This window comes from Panthera tigris, chromosome C2 (genome assembly GCF_018350195.1).
Source record: "Panthera tigris isolate Pti1 chromosome C2, P.tigris_Pti1_mat1.1, whole genome shotgun sequence".
NCBI lineage: Eukaryota > Metazoa > Chordata > Mammalia > Carnivora > Felidae > Panthera > Panthera tigris.
This window is the reverse complement of record NC_056668.1, coordinates 102,579,665-102,597,576: the sequence shown is the minus strand read 5'-3', so window position 1 is coordinate 102,597,576 and position 17,912 is coordinate 102,579,665.

The window sequence follows — 17,912 nt, the reverse complement described above, 5'->3', positions numbered from 1 at the left end:
TTGGACTCTTGATTTCGGCTCAGGTCATAATCTCGCGGTTTGTGGGACCGAGCTCCTCATTGGGCTCTTTGCTGACAGCACAGAGCCTGCTTGGGACTCTCTCTCTCCCTTTCTCTCTGCCCCTCTTCCACACATGCATGTTCACGTGCTCTCTCTCTCTCTCTCTCAAAATAAATAAACATTTAAAAACAAAGGAAAGTTGATAAAGCTATTGCTGAGTCATAGCAAAGATCCAGCCATTCATCAAATTGTAGTGCTTAGAAAAACTAAATGTCCCCCACAGAGTCAAGAGTAAAATTAAATCATTATTGATCTAAAATTTCAGCCCTTCCTTTCTTCATGGAAGAACATTTAATTTGGATAAATTGTTTGGCTTCATTATCATCATGTCTATACTAATTAATTCTGGTTATTCACTGAACAGGTGGGTATTTGGGAATTCACTTGCCATGTGAATATTCAATAATTGTGAATATATAACAACCTAGCAGCCTCATTTTTAAAAGAAACTAATTTATTGAATCCAAATTAAATTTGGATCAATGAAGGTGTGTAGTCACATCGATTTGAAAACCTCAGTGAGTCAAACTGGGAAGTGGGTGATAGGCAGCTCTCTGGTCTCGCTCTTCCAGACAAATAAACTTTGAAAAAAGTGATTCCCTTTTGAGATTTATATGTATATTTAAAATATATTTATTGAAAATATATTCTATCCTCTTATTTTAGTGTATATTTTCATGTTGAAAAAGTGAAAAAAAAAGCTATGGTTTTTAAGACTGACAGTTAACAAACTATCAAAGATGACTAAATTACTATTGTGTGTGTCTGGCTGTTCTACTAATGGGCAGGTGGTATTTGGATGACTAGCAGAGAAAGATGTTAATGAATTACTATACTTTTATCCTCTAGATGTTATTTTTAAAACTTAAATTTAGCGAAGTGTATGTTTTCATAATTAAGTTTTCCACATAATTCATGTTATTTTTTAAAAATTACTTTTTAAAAAATTTTATTTAACATTTATTCATTTTTGAGAGAGAGTGAGTGGGGGAGGGGCAGAGAGAGAGGAAGACACAGAATCTGAAGCAGGTTCCAGGCTCCGAGCTGTCAGTACAGAGCCCCATGAGGGGCTTGAACTCAAGAACTGTGAGATCATGACCCGAGCTAAAGTCGGACGCCTAACCAGCTGAGCCACCCAGGCGCCCCCGAAATTATTACTTTTTAAAAGATATTTTATTTTGAGAGAGAGACAGAGGCAGAGAGACAAAGAGAATCCCAAGCAGGCTTTGCACTGTCAGCCCTATGACCCAGCAATAGCACTGCTAGGAATCTACCCAAGGGATACAGGAGTGCTGATGCATAGGGGCACTTGTACCCCAATGTTCATAGCAGCACTTTCAACAATAGCCAACTTATGGAAAGAGCCTAAATGTCCATCAACTGACGAATGGATAAAGAAGATGTGGTTTATATATACAATGGAATACTACTCGGCAGTGAGAAAGAATGAAATCTGGCCATTTGTAGCAATGTGGATGGAACTGGAGGGTGTTATGCTAAGTGAAATAAGTCAGGCAGAGAAAGATACCACATGTTTTCACTCATATGTGGATCCTGAGAAACTCAACAGAAAACCATGGGGGAGGGAAAGGGGGAAAAAAAGCTACAGAAAGGGAGGGAGGCAAACCATAAGAGACGCTTAAATACTGAGAGCAAACTGAGGGCTGATGGGGGGTGGTGAGAGGGGAAAGTGGGTGAGGGGCATTGAGGAGGGCACCTGTTGGGATGAGCACTGGGTGTTGTATGTAAGCCAATTTGACAATAAATTATATTTAACATAAAAATAGATATAAAAATAGAAAAAAAATTATTACTTTTTAAAAGTTATTTTATTTTGAGAGAGAGAGATGGAGAGACAGAGAGAATCCCAAGCAGGCTTTGCACTGTCAGCTCAGAGCCTGACATGGGGCTCAAACTCACGAACTGTGAGATCATGACCTGAGTTGAAATCAAGAGTGAGACACTTAACCAATGAGCCACCCAGGCGCCCCTAAAAAATTAATTTTTAAACGTTAATTTCAATTTGGAGAATATTTGCTTAGCTGGGTTAACAATAAGTTTTAAAAATGAACCATGAATAGTACATACCATGTTCAAAAATTGTAATTAGGGTTGTGCATAATGCATTATCATGATGGTAAACAATTTTGCAAATACTTAAATTTCATCATATAAACGATCGCTTCTACTGCCATTTCCACCATCTCTTAACACAATATTCTAGAATCTAGATCCATCTTGAATTTTCTGTGTGGGCCTGCATACATACAAATTTAGAGAGATGTGAATTGTTTAATATTTCCAGCCACTAAGCATGCAACTGTTGCAAACATCGGGCAAGTCATGAGTACTTCAAGAATGATGAACAGGAACATGAAGAGAGCAAGAAAATGGATGCTCAGCACACCTGAGATACAATCTTAGGAAGTTGATAAGTTGTATTTCTCTTAATTAAGCACATTCATTGCTCAAACCCTCTTCACACCCGAAAGGAGTATCCATCTCCTATGTGTGCAGCAATACCGCCCATTACCCTTGATGGCATTTGGAGACAATCACCTTTTATTTGATGAACATTAGGCAAGAGGTGTGGAGACGAGTTTCCCCAGGGCCTGAAACTGATCGTAATGGGAATACTTAAGACTGCAAGCTGTGCTGTGCTAGAATGGAGCCTTGATCTCTAGAAAAGATGCCTTGGGTACTATCATAAATTTACATGCGGTGTGTTTGTTTTATGCAGAACCCTCTAAAGCATGGAGCTCAGGGCAGGGGCCATTCTTGCTTGGGTCCAAAAACAGTATCTCCATTTCTTCCCCTGACTCCTTCAATCAAAGAAATCCTGTTTAAAAAAAAAAAAAAGTATCATCTTCTCTGCTCACAGCCTCGTAAGGCTCCTGTCTCATCTGGAGTAGATGCTGAATCCTTACTATGACCAGAAAGGGCCCATGTGATGTGGTCCCTGCTTTCCCTCGCACTTTCCTGCCATCTCCTCCACACTTGCTCTGGGCAGTGCCTTCAACGCTAATTCCTCAAATTCACCAAGCACATTTCCACTTACAGCTTTGCATGTGCCTTTCTATCCACATGGCTTTTATCGCAGGTAACTGCATGGCTGGCTCCTCCCTCTCTCTCTCTCAAGCCTTTGTTCAAAATCACCTTTTCAGTAAGGCCTTGCATACCCTGTCCCTCTTCTGTGCTTTATTTTTCTCCATAGCACTCAGCACCCTCTAAAACATCATGTGTTTCACTTACTGATGTTGTTTATTTTCTGTCTTCCCGCTGGAAACTAAGTTCCACGAGGCCAGGGATTTTTGTCCGGTTCCTGCTCTATCCTCAGCACCAGCACATTAAATAGGTGTTCGATGAATAAAGATTGATGTTGTTGTAGATCTTTCCACAAGGTGGTGCTCACAGATTATTTTTGCTTTAGGATTCCATCTTAAAAGGCAACAAACTGTTGCAAAGTAAATAAAATGGTGACTTTGATTTCATAATTAAGAAACTGGTTTCACGAAATACCATGTTTTATGTTTTATGTCTCAGAGAGCTACACAGTTTTTTTTTTTCCCGGTTGGGACATAGGACTCTGAGGGGTTCTCTGGGGCTGCTGTGAGAGACTTACAACTATGGAAGAGGAACATGTCTCCTGTCATCTGGATTTGATCCTGCTTCTGAGTGGGGGCCCAATCGATCTCCCACTCCAGCCCCGAATAGCTCCGTTTTGAGTCCTGGGAATTAATATATTCTATAATTGTAAACCCAATTACAAAAAGGTTTCAAATGAGGCAAGAAGACTATAAACTTGAAGGTTTAAGAATGCTATCAAACCTGGAAGGATGTAGGGAGAAGAAAAACTGGGAGCAGTGCAGCTGCCAATGGTTAAGATGAATGGGGACAGGCAGGAGAGAGAAATGTTGGGAATTACGGAGTCATGATAACTGCTGTTTCCTAGGTCCCACCAATGTACCAAGCACAGAGCTTTATGTGTCTACAGTGCCTTAAGCGTTATATACCTTGGGGCCTAATCACCCCAAGTCCTAAAGGACACCCATCTGTTAGGTGGGGGAGCCATGAACCCACTCTTAACCAATGGAGCAGGACAGTTTTCTAAAAAGCTTGGCTAGTGAAACCTGGTATAATGCGGAAAAGAATGGTGCTAGCCTAGTTTCTCAAGGCTAGCACCCCAAGTGGAAAAAGGAATGAGAAGTGGGACAAGAATCCACTGATATCACAGCAGGGGGTGCAAGAGTGGGCCTCTTGTAAAACTGCAGGTGAATGCAAGGGCTTTACTGATAATCGGGACTGTACTTGGGTGTTCTGATCAGCCTAGTGTTTACTCCATGTGAATTTGGTGGAAAAATTTAGTAGGAGGGCTTCATTGTTTTAGAAACTAGTATTAAAGCATACTTATGGTTGATTGAATTATAAGAATTATGTTGCCTCTAACAGAGACAGTAGGAGAGATGTACATATTCCTTCCTTGAGGTAGGAAAATGCATGGAAACCTGCCTTGTCCTGAGCTTGTAGAAGGAGCGGATGAGGCAGAAGTCTCACACACTCTCTGTGGGGTCACTAATTTGTTTCGGGTTTCTGTGTTCCTGGCTGAGGTACTGAGGATGAGTCAGTGAGCCCGACGGGGAGAGAAAACCCCTCTGTGTTTATGGAGCTTATGAGGAGAAGGAGTGAAAATCTGACAAGCTATTAGTTATATAGTATATCAGAAGGTGATAAATGCTATGGAGAAAAATGGGGCAGGATGGAAGGTTGTGAGTATTACAGTTGGGTGGTAGGGGTGAGAAGAATTTAAAATAGACATCAGAAAAGACCTCACTGAGATGCAATATTTGAGTTAAGATATAGAGAAGGCAAAAGAACAAGTTATGAATATCTGAGAAGCAGAGGGAGTAAGAGAACAAAATCCCTAAGGTAGGAGCTTGCTTGCTGAGGAGGCCATTGGGACTGCAGGAAGTAGGGGGTGAGGTCAGAGAGGTAATGGAGTCACAGATCGTGTAGGACTTTTAGCCTATTGTGAAGCGTTAGTTTTTACTCTGAGTTTGGCAGACATAGAAGTGCACCATCCTCATCAAGGAAAACACTAGATGCCCCACTAAGGGAACTAAGTTCACCTCCCTCAGGCTCTGCCTGAGCTGCAAGAACTGCCTCTTTTGAGGTTATACCTTTCTCAGGGCAGCCCAAATCTGGTAACCGAGCAAGGTGGGGAGTCCTTCATGGCCTCCCTGATTAGCTATCCTCACTCCAGAACTTTCCGCAGTGACTGAGGCTTTGCTGGGCCTTCATCGTGGTTCAGCTCTTCCCTGCCCAGTTCTGCCTCCTTTTCCTTCCCTTCACAGGGGTTGATTCCCAATAAACATCTTGCACCTCAGACTCTCTCTGAACATCTGGTTCTAGAGACCCATCTGGTGACCATGAGACATAAACTGTGAGAGAAAGTGGTAGAGGACAGAATTTCGTGGGCCACTTGTTCATTGCACACTTACGTGCACAGGAACATACACACACCTACATACTTTTTTCCTTTGTTCTAGGCCAGGGCTGAAGAATTAATTAGTTAATTGTGGAGCACTATTGGGAGCTTTGGGCCTGACATTTAGGTCCAAAGAACGTTCTGGTCTGACTGTAGTAATTAAGTGCGTGCACTCAGGAACTGGATGTCCTGGGTTAGAATTTCATTTACTAGCCACGCAACCTTGGGCAAGACACTTAGTCTGTGCCTTGGTTTTCTCATCTATAAAATGGGATTTTGATGTTGTAAATGAATTTATCTTTGGAAAACTCTTAGAACTGTGTCTGGCACATAGTAAGAAAACCAGCTCTATTAAAGTCAAATATGAGAGGATGCATTTTATGTATAGTTCAGACTCCTTTTTTCGGGTCAGATACATATTAGTTTTTCAGCTGATGGGCTTATGAGTGGAAGGGGAGGTGAAATCAGGATGGGTTTAGGCTCAGTGTAATATCAGAGGTGATAGTGCTGGTTGGATTGGAGCTATGCATTTAATCCAGGCCGTCCTGTGAAATATCAGAGTTATTTCAAACAATACCAAAAAAGTGTGTTTTATAAAGGATACATACAAATAAAATGTTTTTCCTCTGAAATGAGGTTGAGGTTCACCCTTTCGTCGAAGTTGGTATTAAAAGAGCTAGTATACCAGAGTGCACGGATTCATCTTCATATTTTGGCACCCGGAACCACTGTTTTTGAGGGCCATGCTGACCAGGAGTTTCCTATACACCTGAACAAAACTCTGAAGGAGGGCCCAACTAAAGACGGATGTTTTGCTGATACGAAAGGTAATGACAGTGACAAACGAGACCTCCTAGTGGACCATAGCGGGGTTAGTGGCAGGAAATTGCATCGGCTCAGTGATGAAAGCAGCATCAGCAGTCAGAAGACAGTAGCAGGGCAGGTGGCCTTGGTCTTGCTGCTGCCTCATCTGATCCGTCCTGCAGGGCGATGAGTCTGAGATGTGTCTGCCAGGCCCACAAACACGATCCTCCCCTGCTTCTTCTTCTTCTTCTTCTTCTTCTTTTTTTCTTGAGGATAAATGAGCAACAAGAAATTTGGAACATCCAGATTATTCAATGTCAGAGTTATTGCCAAAGCAGCACGCCCACTCTCCTTGGATGTTGAATGCAAGTTAAAATTGCCTCTGGCAAAAGGTTTGTGAAGGCCTTATTCATTCATTTTAATTCGAGAGAAATTAATGAGCACCTACTGTGTACCAGGCACTGGGCTCCGTGCCAGGGACCCAAAGATGAATGAGGTAATTTCTTGTCTTCAAGGAAGTCACAGTCGAATGGAAGAGGCGACTAAGTGAGGACAATGGATGTTCCATCTTTTTTGTCTCAGGGATGGCCAAGGACCTAAATGCCAGGGCTATTACAGGGGAAATTGAGAAAACACTTAATCCAGCCAGTTGGTTGATTGATGTTCTTATTTAACTACCCCACAGAGTACTAGGTAAGCAATTTATTTCAAGAGGTTCAGCCTCAGCAGGTGAAAAATGTAAACAAACAAAAAAAAAATCCAAGAACAACATTTTCACAATTGGGTGTTACCATGTGGGATCCTAAATCTTGTTTCTAAGACCTTGGATTGACAAGCAAGAGAGGACTAAAGAACTCTATGGGAAAATCAGAAGTTGACCTAACAAAAGTAAAAAAACAAACAAACAAAAAACAAAGATAGCAGAGGCATTCACTTGAGCTTAGGAAGCATCTCAATAATCACCTCACCAGCTTCTCTTGAGGGAAAGAATCCGAAGTCTGGATTCTGTAACTCTCAACATGTGACCCAAGGATGCACAGATTGTTTTTAAAACATGAAAAAAATATTGGGATATGATATGCCTGTAGAAAACCGCACAAATGTTGAATGTATGGCTTGAGGAGTTTAAACAAATGGTGAGTTAAGAAAACGCTACCATGTCATGATACGGAAAATTTCCAGTACCTGGGAAGCTTCCTTGTGCTTGCATCCAGTCAAATCACCTCACTGCACAAACATAACCACTACCCTAATTTCTATTATCATAGGTTAATTTTGTATGTTCCCGAACTTCATATAAATAAAATCAGGCAGTTTGTAATCTTTCATTTCTGGCTTTTCTCCTCAACCGTCTCTCTCGGAGATCATTCATGCTGTTGTGTGTACAAGTAGTACTTAAAATGTTGAACATATTTTCATAGGATGATTGGCCATTTGTATATACTCTTTTGTGAAGTGCTTGTTAATTTTTTTTTTTTTTGCCAAATTTCAGTGGGTTATCAGTAGTTCTTTAGACCACATGCAAAACTCTTGAGTTTTAACTGACTTCTTTTTTTCTACAAGTTAAGTCAATTTGTTTCCTGAACCCCCTCCTCTCTTTTGTTCACTCTTCTTAGGTTTCCCAAACTCTCAAAAGTAAGCTCCCCTGATGGTTCTCTATCTTTATAGTACTAACATTTCTTCCAAAAAAGCAAATTAATGCTTAGATGTAAATGATTAAAAGTTCTTTGTTTGTTACCTTAGCCTCTAGATATTTATCTCTTCAAAAGAAATGAAACCTACCAACAGAATAGCTAATGTTGGAATTTCAAAAACTAGGAAGTTGATGGGGAGTTTTTTGGAAGGAGATTGGGGGGCAAGAATGACCAATTGGAAACATTTTTTTTTTTTGTCTCTGAAGTCCGACAATGCTGTCATTTCCAAACGTTTCCTTTGAATTTGGGCCAAATAGCTTTAAGAAATGTTGGATAAAGGAAAAATAAATTTATCAACAAATAATTGCTTCACAAAAAAAAAGGATAAAAAAATATGGGGTTATACCTGGATCACTGATTTCAGAACTGTTTTCAACAAAGATTGACCATCAGTGGCTTACTGACAGCCTGGGAGCCTTACAGTGTGGTTTTCCAGGGAGACTGTTGTCTTAGAAACCAGTGCTAACATTGCAGTAACGATTTTCCAGGGGATTACAAAGCATGCTTATGAAGTTAGTGACATTAAACTGGGAAGTGGAGTTTAACATCTTATAGGGAGGAGAATGATTTAAGATGAACTTGAAAATAAGGGTAAAAGACCAGAAAAGGTAAAAATAAATAGCAATGAAGGCTATTTATGTGATAAGAAAGAGGGACCCAAAGCAGTGGAAAGAAATTTAAAAAAGTTTGTGTGTGCTTGGTCAGACGCAAGTAGTCTCTGCCCATCCTCAAGGTGAGATTATGCTGGAAAAGAAAGCATGGTTCTGAGATGTCCAACCCAAGCAAACTGAATTATTTAATCTCTCCTTATGGATCCAGTTCTCAGTTATGTATGCTAAAAACAGAATGGGGGCACAGATTTGAGAATCCAGTCTGTTTCCACCATCAATAGTTCACTCCTCAAATATTTATTGGTCAGTAACTGTCAGGTGCTCTGATAATCATCATACAAGCTTGCAAATTCTTTAATTAAAGAATTTATTAATTATAACAGAACAGAAAAGAGGTTGAAGTCACCTGGGAGGAGTAGGGGAGCTTTTGCATTAATTTATTTCTCCATGCAATAATACCTCATGCCAGGCATTATGCTAGATGCTGAGGATACAATTTTGAACAAGAAAGATGCATTTTTGCCTTCATGGAGCTGACAGTTTATTGGGAAAGACAGAGGAGATATCATTGAACTATGTTTCAAAGTCCTTTTCTGGTGAAAAAGAGAGGAAGGCCATTTCTGGCAGAGGCTCTGAGAGATAGATTTGCCGAGTTTAGAAAGAGGTCGGTGAATTTGGAGAACTGCAAATAGCAGCAGGTGGCTGCAACCATGTGGAACGCATTTGATGAGAATCTAGTGAAGTAGATTCTCCCCAAAATGTTGTAGGTAAAATCTACCATAGGCTGGAATAGCTAGATCAATCAATCTGTCTATTTGTCATCTTGTTTAGGTTAAGTAAGACCCATTCTGTGTATGGTACTTACAAACACTGGGGGATACAATGGAGATAGGGTCCCTATCTTATCCTTAATAGTTCTTAGAATAGAATATAGGAATGGCATTTCCAAATGATATTAAGGTGAGAGAAATTGAGAGGTGGATTAATATGGAAGGAGTTTAGGCTCACGGTTAATTTGGCTTCATTCTATCATAATCACTATAGAATTTTGCACTTTTTAATAGGGATTTCCCATCCTTTACCATCAGATGTTCCAAGACTTGTGTAGCAGTTTTGGGCTATTCAGCTCTACTGAGAAGTGTCAGATCAAACAAAAGACAAACCTATTTAAGTGTCAGGAAGAAAATTTCCCTTTGGGTTTCCGATGACTGTTTTCTGGTCAAATCTGTAAGTATCATATTCCTATTAGTGAGCTTTTTCTGCAGTAACAAACAACGCCCACATTTCTCAATGGCTTGCAACTTTTATTTCTCACTCATGTGTTTACAGGTTGGTTGTAGCTTCTCTCAGCTCTGCTTAGCTCTGCTAGTCTGGGCTCCAGGTCATGGTCATGGGCGGGGTTTAAGTCTGTCCCATATACCCTTTCATTCTGGGACCTAAGTGGAAGAAGCGGCTACTTAGGAAAAGTTTTCTTCATGGTGGAGGGCTAAAGCTCAACAAATGACGAAACTTGCAATTCCACTAAAAGTTTCTGGTAGGACATGGTATAAATTATATTCACTCAAATTCCATTTGCAAAGAAAGTCATTTGACCAAACCCATAGCTGGGCTGAGAAGTATACTTTTCCATAGGGCAAGGGTGGGAGATGGTAGGTGAATGTTTGCTATTCAAAACAGCCTACCACGATGTTTGTATATATGCATGCATGTATGTATTTATGTACTTGTTTTGTAAAATAATTTCTACAGATAAACTGAATGAAATGTCTCTCAGAAGCGTTCTGATAGAAGCCATTAGAAAATACTACATTTCAAAGGAAATGTTCTTTTCTCAGATTTTCTTTCATGTTACAGTAGAAAAGTTGATGTTAGAAGTGGATACATAGTAATGACCTGAAATGCTCGCGTTGGGGTGAGATTGCTGTGGGAAAAATTCAAATTCAGGCTATCAGAATTTGGAGGTATCCATTTGTGAGAAATGTCTGTGCAGTTATTCATTAATTTATATCTGATATGATAATGCTAGCTCTTCAGGCAGGATTAGAGTGGCCCATAGGTCTTCAAACATGACAACACATTTTTTTTTTAGCGGGGGAGCTTGGGATGGAGTGGGAGAGATAGTGAATGTTTTGCCGTGTAGATTAAGCTACATATAATTACTATGTTACTGATAAGAGTCTTTATGTTTTATTTAGTTGAGGAATGTGCCTTCCAACCAATTTTCCCCTGCAAAACCAGGTGGTATATTGCCATAATTTCTGCTCTAACAAGTGACAGAAGTCGTCATTTTCCCTGTGTGTGGGAAAAAGCATAAATCGGTCTTTGCTATGTGACTATAAATCTCCATCTGAGGTATGAACTTGTGAGCTAAACTTGGTTATAGTATTGTGGATTAAAACTTAGAAGAGCTTCAATGCAGTGTATTTTGTGCAAATATTTAAGTGACTGGAGGACATTTCATAGAGTGATGAAAACATCACATTATCCATTCCTTCTGGTAGTTTTGTATTTTATGCTGGTATTAGATGTTGTTCTTAGCGTGCAACGATAATGATTGTAGATTATTATTAACACTTCTGAAGCTTCAGTGACCACTACTTAACACTGAGCCATTGAGTAATTTCAATAGATGTAGAGATCACAATGAACCTCTCTAATTAAGAAGCATCATTGTGTACCATGCTTAGAGTGACTCCCAATTCTGTACAAGGCAGCCCATACTGTTGTGTGCATCAAATTAGTTCTGTTTTTAAATGTTTGTTTGTTTATTTATTTAGAGAGCTCAAGCAGGGAAGGGGCAGAGAGAGACGGCGAGAGAGAGAGAATCCCAAGCAGGCTTCACACTGCCAGGGCAGAGCCCGACACGGGGATCGATCCCAGGAACCATGAGATCAACCTGAGCTGAGATCAAAAGAGTCAGACGCTTCACCGACTGAGCCACCCACGTGCCCCTAGTTCTGTTTTTAAATATAGATGATGTAAAACATTCCTGTAGAAAACTGCTTGCTAGTATTCTTGAAGCCACAGAAAATGTATTAAGGGGATAGAGTAGAAACTAGTAGAGAAATTTGATCTTGCATCTAAAGAGAGAAATTAAAGCCCTCATTAAATTGTTATGAGATAATTAGGGTCCAATTGCTTCTCTCCTTCTCCTTTTATCACATTATGTGGTTGGGTCCTTTCAGCTGTTACTAATGGGAAACCTAATTCAACCAATAAAGAGATTTATTATCTCACTTAACAGGTGGTCAAGAGGTAGTGTGGGCCCCAGCCACGAGACCAGGATACTCACTGTATTTCTGTTATTTTCTTGGCTCTTTGCTCTGCTGTGCATTGCCTTTATTCTCAGGCTGGCATCTTTCATTGTAATGACATGGTTGCCAGCAACATCCAAGGAAACATGCGTCCTTGATCTTGTCCCAAAGGAAATAATGCTCCCCCAATATGTCAGACACTTTAGTTTTTACCCAATATCTATTCTTCCTTGTCACGTACTGGATGGTTAATTTTATGTGTCAACTTGTCTAGGCTAAGAGATGCCCACATAGCTGGTAAAATGTTATTCTGGGTGTCTGTGAGGATGTTTCTGGAAGAGGTTAGCACTGAATCAGCAGACTGAGCAAATCATCTTCACTAATGCAGGTGACCATCATTCAATCTACTGAGGGCCTGAAGAGAATAAAAAGGAGGAGGAAGGGCAAATTTGCTCCTTGCCTGAACTGGGATACCCTGAGTTATTGGTGCTTCTTGTTTTTGAGACTATAAACTCAGACCAGGACTTACTCAGTTGTACTCCTTCCATTTTCTGACTTTTGGACTCGTAATGGGACTTACACCATCGACTTCCCTGGTTATTAGGACTGTGGACTTCATTGAATTGAACCATTTTTCTCCAGCTTGCAGATGGCAGATTGTGGGACTTTGCGGCCTCAATAATCATGTAAGTAAATCTCTATGATAAATCTCCTCTTCTATGTAATGGACTGAGGGTTTGTTGGTGGGCTTAGTCCTTGAGATGGAAGTCTGGTATGGAAAAAGGCAGAGTGGTAAGGTAGAAGAAAGGGGCTGGGCCATTTGACAGCTTTGTGGGGGACAGCTACCTTACAAGCTTGAATTTTATAGAATAATAAACTATTGGTTTTACTTTAGGTTTTTGTGAATAAGTTTCCTGAACTGATGTCCTTACCATCAGTGGTAAGTGGAATAAAGTCCACTCTTCAGGCTTTCTCTGTCTGCTTTGGTCAAGTGCTCATCCCTAAGCCAGAAATGGTCTTCATGGGAACCTATGGAGTGTGTTAATTGGCTTAAACCTAGGTTGCTGAACTAATCATTGGCAAAGAGGGATAGGATTACAACGATTGGTTAAGGTTATTCCAGACCCACTCTTGGAGTAGGAACCTAATGGGGTTACTGGAGGTTCGGTCATGTTGGGGCTTCTATTACGAGGACATGAGGGATAGTTGGTCCAGCAAGGTACATTAGAAGCCTGTCTCCTCTCATTGGTATAGCTAATAGATAGTAGTCTGTGAAAATAAAAGTTGAGTAATTAAGTCCACTGTTATAATCCTGGGGCCATTCTGCTTCTTAGATTACCTGGGTTGGAGAGTATAGCCTAAATGTTGGATGTTATTTCAGATTTAGCATGTTTGGTCTTCATTTATTCACATGTGTGAATGAATGCCTGTGTGCCTGTATGTTTGCATGTGGGTGTTGAGGGGGGTGATCCATGTTACATGTGGGTGGGGTGGGCAAAGCTCTCCTAGATCTTGTCATCTGAGAGAAGCTTACTTGATTTGTTAGCTGAGGGTTAGTTATAATTGGTACCACCAGGCTTCAGGAATATAAAAGAAATGGTCTCCAATAGTTGATCAGTCCGTTAACAGCCTAAATAGTTTAAGAGCTCATCAACTGACCAACTTCCCACCAGTGCTCTAACTATCCTGACTTCTTTATGAGAGTAAGGTGGAGAGTGTTATCTAGACAGAGAGAAGAAGGGATGAATTTTGCAGTTTTACCTGGCATTGGCACCATTTATACTCCTGGAAACCATCTTGAACTACTCTCCTGGATTTCACATGTTCCTGACCCAGACCTTAAAATGTGTATAACTTATGAAAAACATGACTGAAGGAGTTAAGTAGATTATGGATTGCATAGGTAGTCTCTGAAGAAGAAAACCCAGAATATAGGTTAGGAACTTCGCATTAAATTTTTTGGGTAACTGGCTGCTGATAAAGCCATTGATTGCACAGTGGTGAAGATACTGCGCTCTGGGAACCAACTGATAGTGTGAGAAGCCTGCCTCCTACTTGTGTAAATTTGGACAATTGCTCTCTCTTTCTCACATGTGCACGCAATTGTGCACGTGGTCTCTCTCCCTGTTTCCTTACTATGAAAGGCAACAATGATAGTACTTACCTGGGGTGACTGGAGGTTTATGTAAGAATAAGGCATTCAGCATGGAGTCTGCTAAATAGGAAAGCTACAATCACAAAAGTCACTGCAGGTTATGTGGGTTCCTCAGCTTCTTTTCTAGTTGTTTCTTCATTTTGAAGAATATTCAGTGATGTGGAAAAAGGGATTTCTCTTGTAAGTTGAGGATTCCACTTTTACCAGATAGCATCCATCTGTAACACTGACCAGAAACTTTGCTTATATTAGAAATCATTCATAAAGAAGTTAAGCACATACACACACCTTTAAAAAGATCAAATTTTTTGCCTTTAGAGACAACTGCCAGCTGGCTTAACATGTTAGATGACATTAGGTTCAGGACTCTAAGCAGACAAAATTTGAATGGCTCTGAATGGAGGGATCTGATATAGCAACTGGACGGATCTCTGCTAATGAGCCATCAATTTCAGTTTCTGATAAAAACAAAAAACAAAAAACAACAACACTGTCTAAAAATTGTACTTGCCCTAAAATTTAATTAGATGCTCCCGGTCATGGTGAGTTGTTTCACTGGAGGTTTCCAAGCAGAGGGGGAGAATCATTTATCAGAGAGATGATTGAGAGGCTCCTATCCAGAATATATGTTTGGACAAGGTAACTGCTTGGATTACTCTTCCTTCTGAGATGCTTTGACTGTCTTAATTTATAGTCATGTCAACATAAATACAACCTTCATTTAGAATTCGATCTATTAATAAGCCATTCTAACTCTTCACTTGGTGAGTCGTTGATGCCAGTCAGAATGTGAAATTCCTTGGAAAAGCCAGCAGTTAAAACTGCTCACTCAAAGACGAAGCTTAATCACCCTGAAGTTACAGTTATTGAAGTAGTCATTGAAAAGGACCTTAATATGACAGTAAAAAACAAATAAAAATTGATGAGGCCAAGTGAAAGGTAAACACAGTCCTTTGGAGAGAATTAAAAAATTTCATGCATTTACCTTTACTCACTGCAAAAACAAGGCAATTACAAGACTTTTGACTTTTTAATTACACTGTTGCCACATATTTCAACTTTAATGTTTTGAAGAATCTTGGATGAAATTGTTTTAATTGAGGCCAACTCAATTTTTGGTTATTATTTATAATTAGGTAGAATTTTCCCTTAATGTAATTTTGCTAAAGCCTTCAAAACAGCTCAAAGAAAAGCTAGCAGTATATGTAATGAACAGTTATTTATACAACCCTATTTTCTCATCTAATGAACTGAGCAATAAAAAATAAAGAGGAAGAAGGAAGCTAATATTCACTGGGCCATCACTCTGTGCTAGATGTCTTGCACACAGTATCTTATTTAACTTTGAAGGAATCTGGTAAGACATACATTTGATATATGTTATAGATCAGAACTTTCAGACACATTAACTGTCTTGTTCATGGTCACTAAGCCAGTATATAATGGAGCTAGAATTTTGACTCAATTGCTTGAATCCAAATAAAATCCATCTCTGCTACTCTCAGGTGGAGGCACTCCTATGTCAAACTCACATGCCTTCACTGATTAGGCAGGCACATCAAGGGCTGACTCTGAAGGGTAGGTGGGAGGGGGTGTAAGCCACACAGAGATTGAACTGGAGGATGTCTATTTTGCCTAAAGGCATTCACATTAGATTAAAAATATCGTTTTGGCAGTGAAACAAACTTATCTCCTAGGCTTATCAGCATGCATGCCAAGAGTTTGCAACCTCCTAAATGCTGTTAAATTTTCATGCTATAGATTGAATGGACATATAGATTGAACAAATGATTTGAGAGACACGATCAAAATGCAATTTGGTCTTTGTCTCCCCGATCTCCCTAAAGTTCTATTTAGTGGAAGAGGCTTTTTCACTAAAAAAATGTGAGCAGGTTCAGTGAACTTTACCTAAGTAAAAGACATGCCCACAATGGATTCAAGTCACAAACAATTCAGAAATTAGAATCTTCGGTTCTCCACAATAACCCACATTTCATAACTGATTTGTCACCCATCCTCTCCTTTCCCTCAGCTGGGCCCCCTGTGTGGGAGAGAGAATCATGGTCCTTCTTTTCTTTCTTCCTTACCTCTTCTCTCAAGTCCCAGCTTCTTATTATTCCTAGCAGGGAAGAAAGGAGAGAGGGGAGAGGAGAGAGGCAGGGGGTGAGATAGCTCCTCCCTGAAATGTGCTGCTGTGAGCTGGCTCAGGCAGGTACTTAAAGTTCACTGTCTAGGGTTCTTTCCTATGATTCCCATTGCTGGGGATTTCTCACCTGACTTTGTCTTGGGAAGAGCAGGGGTTGCAAATCAATGTCGGTGGATGTTTGCGCCTTTGTGAGCTCTAGGATGTCTGGACTCCACATACGCTTTTTGTTGCTTGAGTCTTTTCCTGCCTTCTGGACCAGACTCATGTTGACCTCAAGTTGGCTCTTACTTGTGGACAGTCAGTGCAGGTACATGGGAACACTTTTGTGTTTGTTCCTTCGCTTATTTCTGGGAGTATGGGCCAGTTCCAGCTCTTGTCAGTAATTCTCCCCTACGGTAGTCAGTCACTCGTGTGCACCCCCTTGGATTTCCCAGGTCAGGAGTCAGCTTCCGCTCTACTCTGTCTCCCAATAGGAGGGATGTAAGTCACATGGACTGGGCTCTCTGAGTAGCTCATTGAAGTCCCTGGTTACTAGGCTTGAGGTGAGGGAGCAGTTAGGTGAAGGGTATTTGAAGGTGACACTGTGGTTTTGTCCAAAAGAATCCTTCAACTAAAATCCTTTCTCTGACCTTTTTTTTTTTTCTTTCTTTCTTTCTTTAAATTCTTAGCCTGGCTGACTCATCCAAGAGTCAGGGGACCAGTTTTCAAAATTTTCTCTGTAAAATCTGCATTTTGATCTGATATCTATCACATGTTGGTTACCAATTGGTAACACTCAGCTGTCACTCTAGGTAAGGCTGATACAGCACTGAACAGGACAAAAGTCACGTTTGTTTGGTTCAGTTCGCCTCAATCTGTCAGAACCTTCAAAAATGGGATCTAGAAGAGGTTCAACAAGGACCCCTGGATGGGCTTTGTGGGATCGGTAGAGATCTTGGAATGGTGCACCAAGTTTCAGTGTGTGTACACAGACATACATTCATGGAGGGTTTATGAGTCCTAACGGGTTAGGAACCTCTGGAGAAAGTATTGCAGAGTTTGTCCCCATACAGTGTGCTTTTCTGAGGACACAGCCATCCGTGATTACAAAAGTAACCCTATTAGTTACTCAGGTTATTCCGCAAGTTGGTGAAGTCAAGGAAGCAGTGGGTGTCAACAACTTTGCATCCCACTCCATTCCTTTCCTCAGAACTTAAAACTTTTAATTCCCTGGTTGTCACAGTTAAAATAGCTTTCAAATAATTTATGTCAGCATCTTCCAACGTGCTTTAAAACAAAGTAATATGGGGAAAAGGGAGTTAAATCATGTTTTTCACCAAAAACGTCATTGTCTCTTATATGTATGTTTCTGGTTAGATTCAAATATATATATATATTTGAGATATATATATATATATATTTGAGATATATATATATATATATATTTGAGATATATATATATTTGAGATATATATATATATTTGAGATATATATATATATATATATATTTTTTTTTTTTTTTTTTTGATATATTTCCAAAATGCTACTAAGGAATTTATAGCTATACAATCTTATAATGCAGTTTAGGACAGAAATATTAAGGCAACAAAAATAGAATTAGGGAAAAAAAAACCCACAGCAAGTAATGGAGCAGTTAAGATGTTCTAATTAAAGTTATAATTGTAAATTGAGTGCATGAAGACAACTTAAAAATTTTTCTCATC